This window comes from Pan troglodytes, chromosome X, assembly GCF_028858775.2.
Source record: "Pan troglodytes isolate AG18354 chromosome X, NHGRI_mPanTro3-v2.0_pri, whole genome shotgun sequence".
NCBI classification, from domain to species: domain Eukaryota; kingdom Metazoa; phylum Chordata; class Mammalia; order Primates; family Hominidae; genus Pan; species Pan troglodytes.
Window position 1 is genome coordinate 3,992,636 of NC_072421.2, and position 11,511 is coordinate 4,004,146.

At 39.0% G+C, this 11,511-nt stretch overlaps 1 long non-coding RNA gene across 1 annotated transcript in view; it reads left to right on the forward strand.

Annotated features, from left to right (window-relative positions):
• Positions 1 to 9,424, forward strand: part of LOC104003829 (uncharacterized) — a 29,303-nt gene extending 19,879 nt beyond the window's left edge. Inside the window, exons 3-6 of the long non-coding RNA XR_001713951.4 lie at positions 2,489 to 2,677; positions 6,918 to 7,073; positions 7,659 to 7,951; positions 8,141 to 9,424. This is a non-coding gene — a long non-coding RNA (uncharacterized LOC104003829). The remainder of the gene's footprint in view (positions 1 to 2,488; positions 2,678 to 6,917; positions 7,074 to 7,658; positions 7,952 to 8,140) is intronic.
• The last annotated feature ends 2,087 nt before the right edge of the window (positions 9,425 to 11,511 follow it).

The following is an 11,511-nucleotide window of genomic DNA, read 5'->3' on the forward strand; positions in this document are numbered from 1 at the left end:
AATATATACATTTAAAAGAGTTTCTAAAAAGGCAAGTTAGTTGGGAGTAACATTTCTCAGACGTATGTTAAAATCATTAATCCATAATTTAGTTTTTAGAGTTTGCTCTTGACTTCTGTTTCTATATGGTTTGAAAAATAGAGGTCAATTAACTTATTTCAAGGGTATGGAAGGTTTTAATCCCCATTGTTTTTGAAGTTCACTGAAGGAATATTTATTCTCCAGCTGAATAAATAACATCTAAAGTGGATCTGACATTTCAAGTCTGTTTCTGCCTTGGAAGCCACATTGCCCTTAGCTTGGGGCTCAAGAAGGGTGTGGGTCCTACTGAATCCTTCTGAGTTTGCTGTTTATAATATAACAAAGACTGGGGGAAAAAGCCCCACAAGTTCTGTTTTCCTATGATGTAGAAAACAATAATCCCAGATATTTTTAAAGCCAAGTGTTGAACTGAAGAACATCATGGCTAATTTTATATTAGGGGTTGTAAAACAATGGGCCAGATTGGGTTAGAAGGCATACTAGCATGGTCTAAAAATGACAGAGGGATAGTCAAGGTTGAGTGCTGTGTGCACCCACCTTGCATTGCATCCTTTTGTCCTCTAACCCCACTTCCTCAAGCTGTCCACTAGGGTCCATTTCTCTTCTGATACCTTTCTGTCAGCACAGAAGCTGGTGTTGGAAGAACTCTAACCTCCAATTCAGAAAGCCAGGTTCAGTCTCAGTTTTTCAATTAGCAATAATTGTTTTGTTTTGGTTTTTTTTCTTCAGAAAACATGTATTATTGCTCCTCCAGGGGCCAGACAGACTCTTAGATGGCTCCAATAATGCTCATGTCCTGATATTTATGCTATTACATAATCGCCTCTCCTTGAGTGTCCGTGGGGTCCATGGCTTGCTTCTAATCAATCCGATATGACAAAGGCAATGGGACGTCCCCTCTGTGATTACACTACAGGAGATTGTGAGTTTCATCTTCCTAGCAGCCTCTCTGTGTTGACTCTTTCCCTTGCTGGGTACGGTAAACAAGCTGCCATGTTGTGAGCTGCCCTATGAAGAAGTCAACATCATGAGGAATTAAAGGCAGTCTCTAGGAATGGAGATTCTCAGTCCAAAAACCTATGAGAATCTGAATCTTGCCAACAACCACATGAATTACCTTGAAAGTAGATTTTGCCCCATTTCAGCCTTCAGATGAAACCCCAGCCCGAGGACATACCCCATTTGAATTGTACCAATTTTACCAACTCAAAGACACTGTGAGTTAAAAGACATATGTTTTATAAGCTTCTAAGTAGGTGATAATTTGTTAGACAGCAATAGCTAACTTATACTTCATAAGCCAACATTCTATGAGAGCCTGAGACTGAAATAGGCACTGTCCCTTCTCTCAACACATTCAGATATTAGAAGTGGGGTTTGCAGACTGGCATTGTGAATGATCTTGAGCAAGTTTATGAATTTCTCTGTGATTTCATATCCTCAGCTTTCCAAGAAGGATGCCACCAGGTTTACAGAGATAAAATATAATAAAAGTGCTTCAGAAAATGTAAAACTCACCATAAAGGAAAAGTTTGAAATTGTTTCAGTGGTTCTCTCTTACCACTGTGAAATAAAAATCTGTATTGATGACTTCTCCACTGGTTCAAATTTTTTAATCTGTTTATTTCTTGAAAATCATACAATCTTGCCTTCAAAATGTTAAAGATTAATTAGAAAGGAAACATAGCTAAGGGTGGAAAAGGCCACACATAAAGTTGCTTTCTTATTGTCTATTGATTATAAATAAAACTAGGGGATTCTTATCCTTGAGCATGATAGAACTATAGTGCTATATTTTGTTGGTGGCAGGATATATACAGTTGTCTCTAGGTATCCATGAAGGACTGGTTCCAGGACCTCCTGTAGATACCCAAATCCACAGATGTTCAAGTTCCTTACATGAAATGATGTAGTATTTGCATATAATCTATGCACATCCTCCCATATACTTTGAATTATCTCTAAATTACTTAAAATACTGAAAACAGTGAACATGCTACACAAATAGTGATTATACTGTATTGTTTGGAGAATAATGACACAAAAAAGCTTGTACATGTTCAACGTGGATGTGATATTTTTTCAAATATTTTCAACAGGCAGTTGGTTGAATCCGTGGGTATGGAACTCTTGGATATAAATCCAAATGTACTCTTGCCTTTTCTTTAAATATAATGTATTTCTAGTGCATTGTGCTCAGTGAGGTTGCAATTGAAGGAGTCTGATATTACTATGATGAATTGTATTATGAAGGAATTTCCTGGGATAAACATGTGAATGGCAGAGTGGCAGGCTTAATCTAGGGAACCTAGAACACAATCTATTATGTATCTCAGGACATAAGCATCTGTCATAATGTTTACACTTGCAGGATCTGTTTACTATTTGCTTTCAGAAGAATTTTATATTTACGCTTGCAGTAAATCTGTTTACTATTTGCTTTCAGAATTGTGGACTTTTCTTTTTGCACATGCACCACAGAAAAACCAAGGTGCTCCAATGCTGTCAGTAAAAGCAAGCCCAGGATAGGGAGATGTTGTCACTTTTGGGAGTGTGAACTGAAGACATCCATATTCACATCTAGTTCGGCTCACTTGTCATCTGCATCTCTGGCACCAAGTTCTTTTCCCTCTGTGTGAGTATCAACAAAACGGAGATAGTGGCCAATAGATAATGTCTTCTGAATAAATATATATGCACAATGTACTTAGGAAGAAGAGTCTCACATGTTGTCAGTCCTGTGTAAATGCCTTTATTGCTAATATTCTTAATCCGCAGTTTGTTTAAGAAAAGACACCACAAAGAATTCAATTTCTCTACTTTTGAGAGATGCAAGAAAACTCTACAAAATAAAAGTGATAGCTTATTTACTTCTCTAATTTTTTTTACACCTCCTCAGCTTTCAAGTGAGGGATATATAGTTTTGCACGTGAAAGTGGTTTAAAAGTTATAAATTCCTGTTCTATTGTTTGAATCCATCCCCTTAAATTCGTGTGTTGGAAACTTCATCCCCGGTGCAATAGTGTTGGAAAGTTGGGCACAATAGGAGATAATTAGGTCTTGAGGGCTCTGCCTTCATAAATGGATTGTCATTATGGCAGAAGGGAGTTAGTTATCTCCAGAGCGGACTTGTTAGCTGGTTATAAAACAGTTTAGTGTTCTCTCTCTCTCTCTCTCTGTCTCTCTCTGTCTCTCTCCCCCCAGCCTGTGCCTGTTCTCTTTTTCTTATGCTTTCCACCATGGGATGGCATAGCAAGAATGCCTTCACCAGACACAACCCCCTCACCCTTGGACTTCCCATCCTTCAGAACAGTAGGAAATGAATATCTATTCTTTCCACATTACCTCCATCTCAGATACTCTGTGATAGCAGTACAAAATTGACTAAGACATCCTAGAAACTGGGGAGATTGAAGTCCTGTCTGTGTGATATCTCTGTTGCATGAGATCAATTACTGAAGTCAAGTACACCCAGTAACTCTATGTTGGAGAAAGTCAGTGATCTGTTCTTACACTGCATCTTACTTGAGCAACCTCTAAGTGACCGTGGACACACTGGTTGGAGGACCACCCATCCTGGTATGCCCATAACTGTCCCGGCTTTAGTCTTGTGTCCTGGGAACCCCATTAGTCCCAGGCAAATGGGGATGATACGTTACCCCACACAATGGGTCCCTCCCTCTTTTTTGGTTTTGTGTTCATTTGATTTCAGGACACTGACTCTTCTTGCTTTTCTACTAATACAGTTAACACACCTTCAATCTTATCTTCCAAATCTCCTCAATGTCATCCTACTCTTGAAGAGTCCCAGGCTCAGCCTGTTCTTTTCTATCTTTGCTACTCCTTAGGGGAACTATGTAATCTCATGTCTTTAAATATTTTCGTTGGCCAACAACCCTCAAATTTATATCATTAACTTTGATTCCTCTGCCAAACTCCAGACTTGCATATATTCAACCACCCACTTCAACACCTCCACTTGAGTGCTTAGTGGACACATCATTTATATCCTTGTTCATGGACATCTCCAATTCAGCATGTCAAGAACTAAACCCCTGGCCTACCTTTGAAAATGTCTCCCTTCCACCCTTCCCCATTCTCTGGTCAAATACCTGGAATCAATATTCACTCTTCCCTTTCACATCCATTAATGAAGAAATGTTATTCGTTTTACTTTCTCTATTAGTTTCCTAGGGATGTCATAACACAGAGCCACCAATTGAGTGGCTTAACACAACAGAAATCTATTATCTTGCAGTTTTAGAGGCCAGATGTCTGAAATCAAGGTTGTAGCAGGATTATGCTCACTTCAGAGGCTCTGGGGGAGAATCCTTGTGGAGGCTGTAACGGGGAATCTGTTCCATGCCTCTCTCCCAGCTTCCAGAGCCTGCTGGAAATCCTTGGTATCCGTCTGTTGGCTTATAGATCATCACCCACACTAGCGTCTGCCTTCACCTTCACATGGTACTCTCTCTAGGTGCGCATTTCTCTGTGTCCAAGTTTCCCACTTTTCTAAGGACATCAGTCATATTAAATTAGGTGCTCACCGTGCTCCAGTATAACTTAGTTATGTCTACAACAACTGTATTCCCAAATAAAGTCATATCCTTAGGCACAGGAAGTTGGGAATTTCATATATAAATTTGGTGGGAGTTGCAATTCGACCCATAATACTCTCATAACCATTTTAAATTGTACAATTCACCAGCACTTTGGTGCCTGTACAACGTGATGCACCCATCACCATTATCTGGTTTCAGAACATTTTGATCACCCCAAAGCTGTACCTGTTAAGCAGTCACTCCCCATCCTCCTCTCCCTGCAACCCCTGCATAGCACTAATCTATTTTTTGTCTCTATGTTTAAATGTACATTAAAGCAGGGTATTTCTAAGTAGGTTATAGGCAAACACATGAGCAAATGAATGCCTGGTTCTATCTAGACAGTTTAGATCCCATATCGAGTTTGTAACGAAGTCCTCTTTGTGGGTTCTGTCTTTACAAACAGCCTAGGAAAACTTAAACGACCTCACTCCTGGATCGTTAAGTATGTTGACTAGTAACTTGGATGACTGGATTTTACAGCAGGCTTTGTAAGCTCACCCAATTAAAACCAGCTGAAGAAAGACCAATCTAGTCCCTTGAAAAAAATGAGATTTACATATCTCATAATGCAGGTGGGGTGCAGGCATAGTAACATAAGAAAATTCTGCTAGATAGAAAAACTAAGTTGTAGTGTCCAATAGTACACTAGAGAAAGTAAAATTAACAATAACTTATCATATATTTCAAAATAGCTGGAAAAGAAGAATTTGAATGCTCCCGACGGAAAGAAAAGATAGATGTGTGAGGTTCTGGGCATCCCAATCATTCTGATTTGATCATTACACATCGTATTCCTGTATCAAAATATCCCATGTACCTCTGAAATATGTACAACTATGATATATCAATTTTAAAGAATTAATTTAGAAAATAAATTTAAAACCTAAAAGAAAAAAAAGACTCTGAAGAGTCCCAGGGTTGCAAAGTCAAGGTTTTGTGCTGAGGGAGACAAGAATATATCAGGGCAAAGATCTGGTAAAAATCAAGAATTACTTAACTGTTCTTGATTACTTAAGAACAGTTACTTAACAATTACTTAAATGTTCTCTGCTCACCCGACAATAATAATCAAGAAATAATTATTTATCATTTGCAAATCTCCATCTTGCTCCTCTAGTATGATGGGAGATTTAATAACAACAGCGTTGTTTGCAACAGCATTCGTGTTTGCATTTAGAGCCTTGGTAGGATCTCACACATGCAAATAAACTCAATAATACATGTCACAGAAGAGATGAGCTGGCCATTTCCAAAGAAAAACCCCAAAACTTAACCCATTTATGCTTGAGGTTGCAATATTTTGAATTTTTGCAATCAGACCTTGGCGTTGACCTGAGCAGTAAGATATAAATAACTCCGACGTGCTCAGCGTTCCATTGGAACGCTAAGCATAAATGGCTCAAAGCTATCACACATTTCATCTTCAGCTCAACATGTCCCTTACTTCATGGATATGCAGGCAATAAACAGAAAACTCAGAGTTCCTGGAACACCAAACTAAAATGGGAACGTAGCAAAGGAATAGTTCCTTTGTCTCTGACTTCCTGCTGCTTTATTGCTGGGGTTTGCAGTCAGAAAACTGGTTCTTCCTTTTCTTCCCTGTTGGATTTGACGATGGAATCAGATGGACTGCCAAGGTCAATATATATTAATATGCCACCATGGAATGTACTTTATGTTTCAGTGGATGTTGGTGCATTTGACGGTGTGGTAATGGAAATTGCCTTTAGAGAGCAATTGCTAGGGGCCAGGGAAAGAAAAGTTCAGTGACTCCAACGGCAAGTAGGATTAGAACAAATTCCTCTGGGCTGTGGCAATACCTTGGCTGCAGGGCATGGGGAAGTTGAGCATCTCTGTAGCTTCTCAGCAACAGCAACACACAGATCAAGCTAAGAGCTAAGTTCCTATAATTGAAAGAGTGAAATTACGCAGCACAATTTCTAAAATATGATAGAAAAAAGGGGAAAACAAAATCATCTTAGATCCCTTTAAAGAAGAATTTCTTGCAAAACAGTTTTACTCCTCATGAAAGAAGCAGTGGAATCAATCAGATAGGTATTCCTTTTTATGCTTTGCTTTGAGAAATGCCAAGGTTTTTCCATTTTATTATAGCACCCTGTAAAATTAAACTCAATTTCTGCAAATGGAGTGTCACTATTTCATCCACAGATTCATGAATATAACTGTAAATCATTTAACATCTGAAGCATTCTTAAAAACCACCAACTAATCTATAATTTGGGAATATTAACCGATCCCTTTCTAAATTAGGTGAACGGAATTTCTTTTGGCGAACTCTGATGAAACTTCTGAGAAAAACTTCTGGCCACAAGTTTACTACGTCTGTACTTCACCATTGTTTTCTTTCTCTGTGATTTTTTTTGAAGTTCTTCATAAACTGAAGAACAAGTTGGAAGTTCACATGAGGTAAAATAAATATGGTGGTCATAATTTTCTAGCATCCCCAAACAAGATATGTTTCTTATTTACAAGGGTTGTGGCTAAACTGGATTTCCCTCAAGAGACTAGGCAACATCAACTCTATAATGCATTCACTTTTGTTCCTGGCTTTATAGTACTATTAAAATATTTTTATTGTCATGAAAATCGGGCCACCCTGGACAATGGACTTTGACTAACAAAGAAAATAACATCAAAGCAATGTCATTAAAATAAGTTTCTGTTTGCCTGACAGCTGCCTTTTATTAAAGCAAAGCTAAAATGATGGAGCTGTGTGAGTGTATCATTGGATTACTTTGTTTTTAAAGGAAAACATGTTATAAATTATGTCAACTTTCCTCAGAGCTAAGAAAATGGAAGCACATCAGGTAGATCATAATATGAGGACTATTTTAGAAGGAAGGCTCTTTTGCATGTTTGTTTGTTTGTTTTTGCACAAACTGAAAGAGCAAACATTTCTTCAGAGGGTTGGGTGCTTTATGTCCTTATATTTTTTTCATGGGATCCTCGCAGCAAACCAGTGTGTTCTCTTTCTTGTTCTTGGTTTTACAGGTGAGAAAGCTGAAATTACACAGGTAAGTGTCAAACCCCAGAGTTGAATCTAAATGTGTGCCGCTCGGGGTTTGTCTAAAGTACTTTCCTGCCTGTGGAAACTACAGTATCCTTTCATTTAACTTGATTTTCAAAACAAATGTTACATAAGTATGCATGCCCAGAAACTTAAAAAAAACTGAACATAAGATGTCCCCTGCTGACGTCTAATTCGATTAATGATTTTTATAGAGTGGGTATATTGCTATCTATCCAGCAAGACATCTTCTAGAACAACGGAAAGACAAGATGAGGTAAATCTCACAAAAGTGTCAAATGCATAAAATTCGAGGGCTTGCTGACTGGGTTAAAGATTTACACTGGGTGGGGTTGCCCAAGACAGAGAAGAATTGGGGCGGGGTTGGGGGTGCATAAATTTCTCTTAAGCTACTGCCTGCATGGGTATTACTTAGAAACAAATCAATTTGTCTAATTTCTTCCAGACATTTCCTTGAACAAACAATATACTTCAATCTCCCCCCACTGACTCATCATCAGGCAGTTTGTTTATTTGCCTATTTAACTGGGTTTTCCCAAACAAAGGAGGGACCTTGTTATGCAAAGTCCTTTTCAGAAGTCGCATCCATTTTAGAAGACATATGAAATAAAATGGAGAGAAAACGAAGGGCTGAGAAATCCTCAAAGCTGCATACATCTGGTTTTGATTTGGGTCTGTATTTTTCTTTTCCTCTGGTAGCTTTCGTTTTCAAAGCGGCCAGTGGGTGAAACATTTTAATTGATGCAACCCTTTTTCCAGTGTCCTGGTGGCCATCCCTGAAACTATGTCACACAGTTCTCTAAAAGTGCATCGATGGTAGAAACCCTCTGTCTCCTACTTTGTTCAGACGCTTGCAAAAATCTTTCTTAATTGATCCCACGTGTTGTAGTGTGGCTAAGGTATCAATATTTCATAGCACTAAGACGGAACTTGGAGTAGTATCAGTTCCCCATTCCCCCAACCCCAGGCTTGACTTAGCATAGCAAGTCCTTTAGATTTGCAAGGAGTGCCCGAAAAGTCAATCAGTAAAAATAAATACAAGCTTTATTCAGTTTTTACTGCATCTGAAATATTAATCTTTACAATAATTAGACTTAACTTTTTCCTCTTCTGAAGCACAGAGGAAAGCTGTCTTAGTCCATTTCAGGCTGCTGTAAGAGAATACCACAGTCAGGGCTGATAAACAACAGGCGTTTATTGCTCACAGTTCTGGAGGCTGGAGGTCCAAGACCAAAGTGTGGCAGTTTCAGTGTCTGGTGAGGGCTTCCTGGTTCACAGACGGCACCTTCTCACTGTGTCTTCAAATGGTAGAAGGGGCGAGGGAGCTCTCTGGGGTGCATTTTATGAGGGCACTGATCCCATTCGTGAGGCTCCATGCTCATGACCTCATCACTTCCCCATGCCTCACCTCCTAGTACCTTTGGAGTTAATGTTTCAAAATAGGAATTTGAGGAGATATGGACAAGCTGCAGGTATTCAAGAATATTACATTAATTTAGGAAGATAAATACAGGAAGGAATTTAAGTTTAGCTGCAAATGCATGTGCACACACACACACACACACACACAAATACAAGTTTTCTCATTTTTTTGAAAACTAGCTCCCCATAGGCAGAGATCTGCAGAAGATGAGGCTTGATAATGTGTTCTAATTCTCCCAAATGTTGCTTTATGAATTTGGATGCTATGCTACTAGCTGAAAAAAAGTTCAACATTTTTATAATCTTATTTTATAATTTTATAAAGTTCAACATTTTATAATTATTTTTGACAAAATTTTTTATAACTTAACCACAACCTTCTTTATTTTTCTTTTCTTTCTTTTTTTTTTTTTTTTTTTTTGAGACAGAGTCTCCCACTGTTGCCCATGCTGGAATGTAGTGGTGTGATCATGGCTTACTGCAGCCTTGACCTCCCAGGCTCAAGAGATCCTCCTGTCTCAGCCTCACAAGTAACTGGGACTACAGGTGTGTGCCACTATGCCCAGCTAATTTTTTTAAATTATTTGTAGAGATGAGGTCTTACTATGTTGCCCAAGCTGGTCTGAAACCCCTGAGCCTTTTTCCTTTCTTTTCTGCTTCTTGTTAACCAAACTACAGAAATGTTGTTATTTACTTACTAGGTTATTTTTTTCTCCATACCTTTGATCTTGGCCTTTTTCTGTTTGGGCCTTCAGACCCTTGGAAACAGCAAAGACCTAGATTTTTTTCAATCTCATCTGAGAGTTCATGCCTACTAAGATATATTTTCAGACCATTTATATTTATTACAGTTGATAACAGTTTTACAATGTATTTCTTGTGTTCAATTTTGTACATTCTATTAACCATTCATTTTCTTTGTTTCGATAATTTCTATTTTCTGATACCTAAGTGGGGTTTTTTAAAAAGTTTTTTTCTTTTTTGAGAAAGCTGTTTTCAGTTTGTATTCTTTTAGACTGGCAATAAATTTAATATGCATAGTGACATTCACAGGAAATAAAATAAAGCTAATATTTATACTCTCCTTCCAAACAAAGAAATAACTTGTTTTAGCTCTGACCATTGCATTTTTCTCCTACAAGCTATTATGACCTTTAATTTTAGTTCCATCTTCCTTTTAGACCCTCAATAGAGAATCACTTGAACCCGGGAGGTGGAGGTTGCAGTGAGCCAAAATGTGCCACTGCACTCCAGCCTGGGTGATAGAGTGAGGCTCCATCTGAAAAAATAAAAAATAAAATAAAATAAAAAACGGACCCTCCATGGAGGTATCCTTTTATTATTGGTGCTGGATGGTGATGGTGTTTTATATGGCTGACACTAGTTTCGATTTAACTCCGGTTCCTCTATTTTTCTGATGACCAGTAATTTTTTTTATTACTTAACTTGTATTTTAAGTACAGGTGTACAAGTGCAGGTTTGCTATATAGGTGAACTTGTGTCATAGGGATTTGTTGTCACCCAGGTACTAAGCCTGGTAGCCATTAGTTGTTTTTCCTGATCCTCTCCCTCCTCCCACTCTTCACCCACCAAAAGGCCCTAGTGTCCGTTGTTCCCCTCTATGTGTCCAGGAGTTATCATCATTTAGCTCCACTTGTAAGTGAGAACATGAAGTATTTTGTTTTCTGTTCCTGCATTAGTTTGTTAAGGATAATGGCCTCCAGCTCCATTCATGATCCCACAAAGGACATGATCTGGTTCTGAATTCAGTCTATCATTGATGGGCATTTAGGTTGTGTATTACTCCGTTTTCACATTGCTATAAAGAACTTCCCTGAGAGTGGGTAATTTATAAAGGAAAGAAGTTTAATTGACTCATAGTTCCACATGGCTGGGGAGACCTCAGGAAACTTACAATCATGGCGGAAGGCAAAGGGGAAGCAGGGCACCTTCTTCACAAGGCGGCAGGAAAGAGAGAGTGCAGGGAAAACTACCACTTTTTTTTTTTTCTTGAGAAAGTTTTTCTCTTGTGCCCAGGCTGGAGTGCAATGGTGCGATCTCGGCTCACTGCAACCTCCGCCTCCCGGGTTCAAGCGATTCTCCTGCCTCAGCCTCCTGAGTAGCTGGGACTACAGGCGCTTACCACCAAGCCCATCTAATTTTTGTATTTTTAGTAGAGACGGGGTTTCACCATGTTGCTCAGGCTGGTCACGATCTCCTGACCTCAAGTGATCCGCCTGCCTCGACCTCCCAAAGTGCTGGGATGACAGGCGTGAGCCACTGCGCCCGGCCGGAAAACTGCCACTTTTAAACCATCAGATCCCATAAGAACTTCCTCACTATCATGGGAACAGCATGGGGGAAATCGCCGTCATGATCCAGTTACCTCCTCCA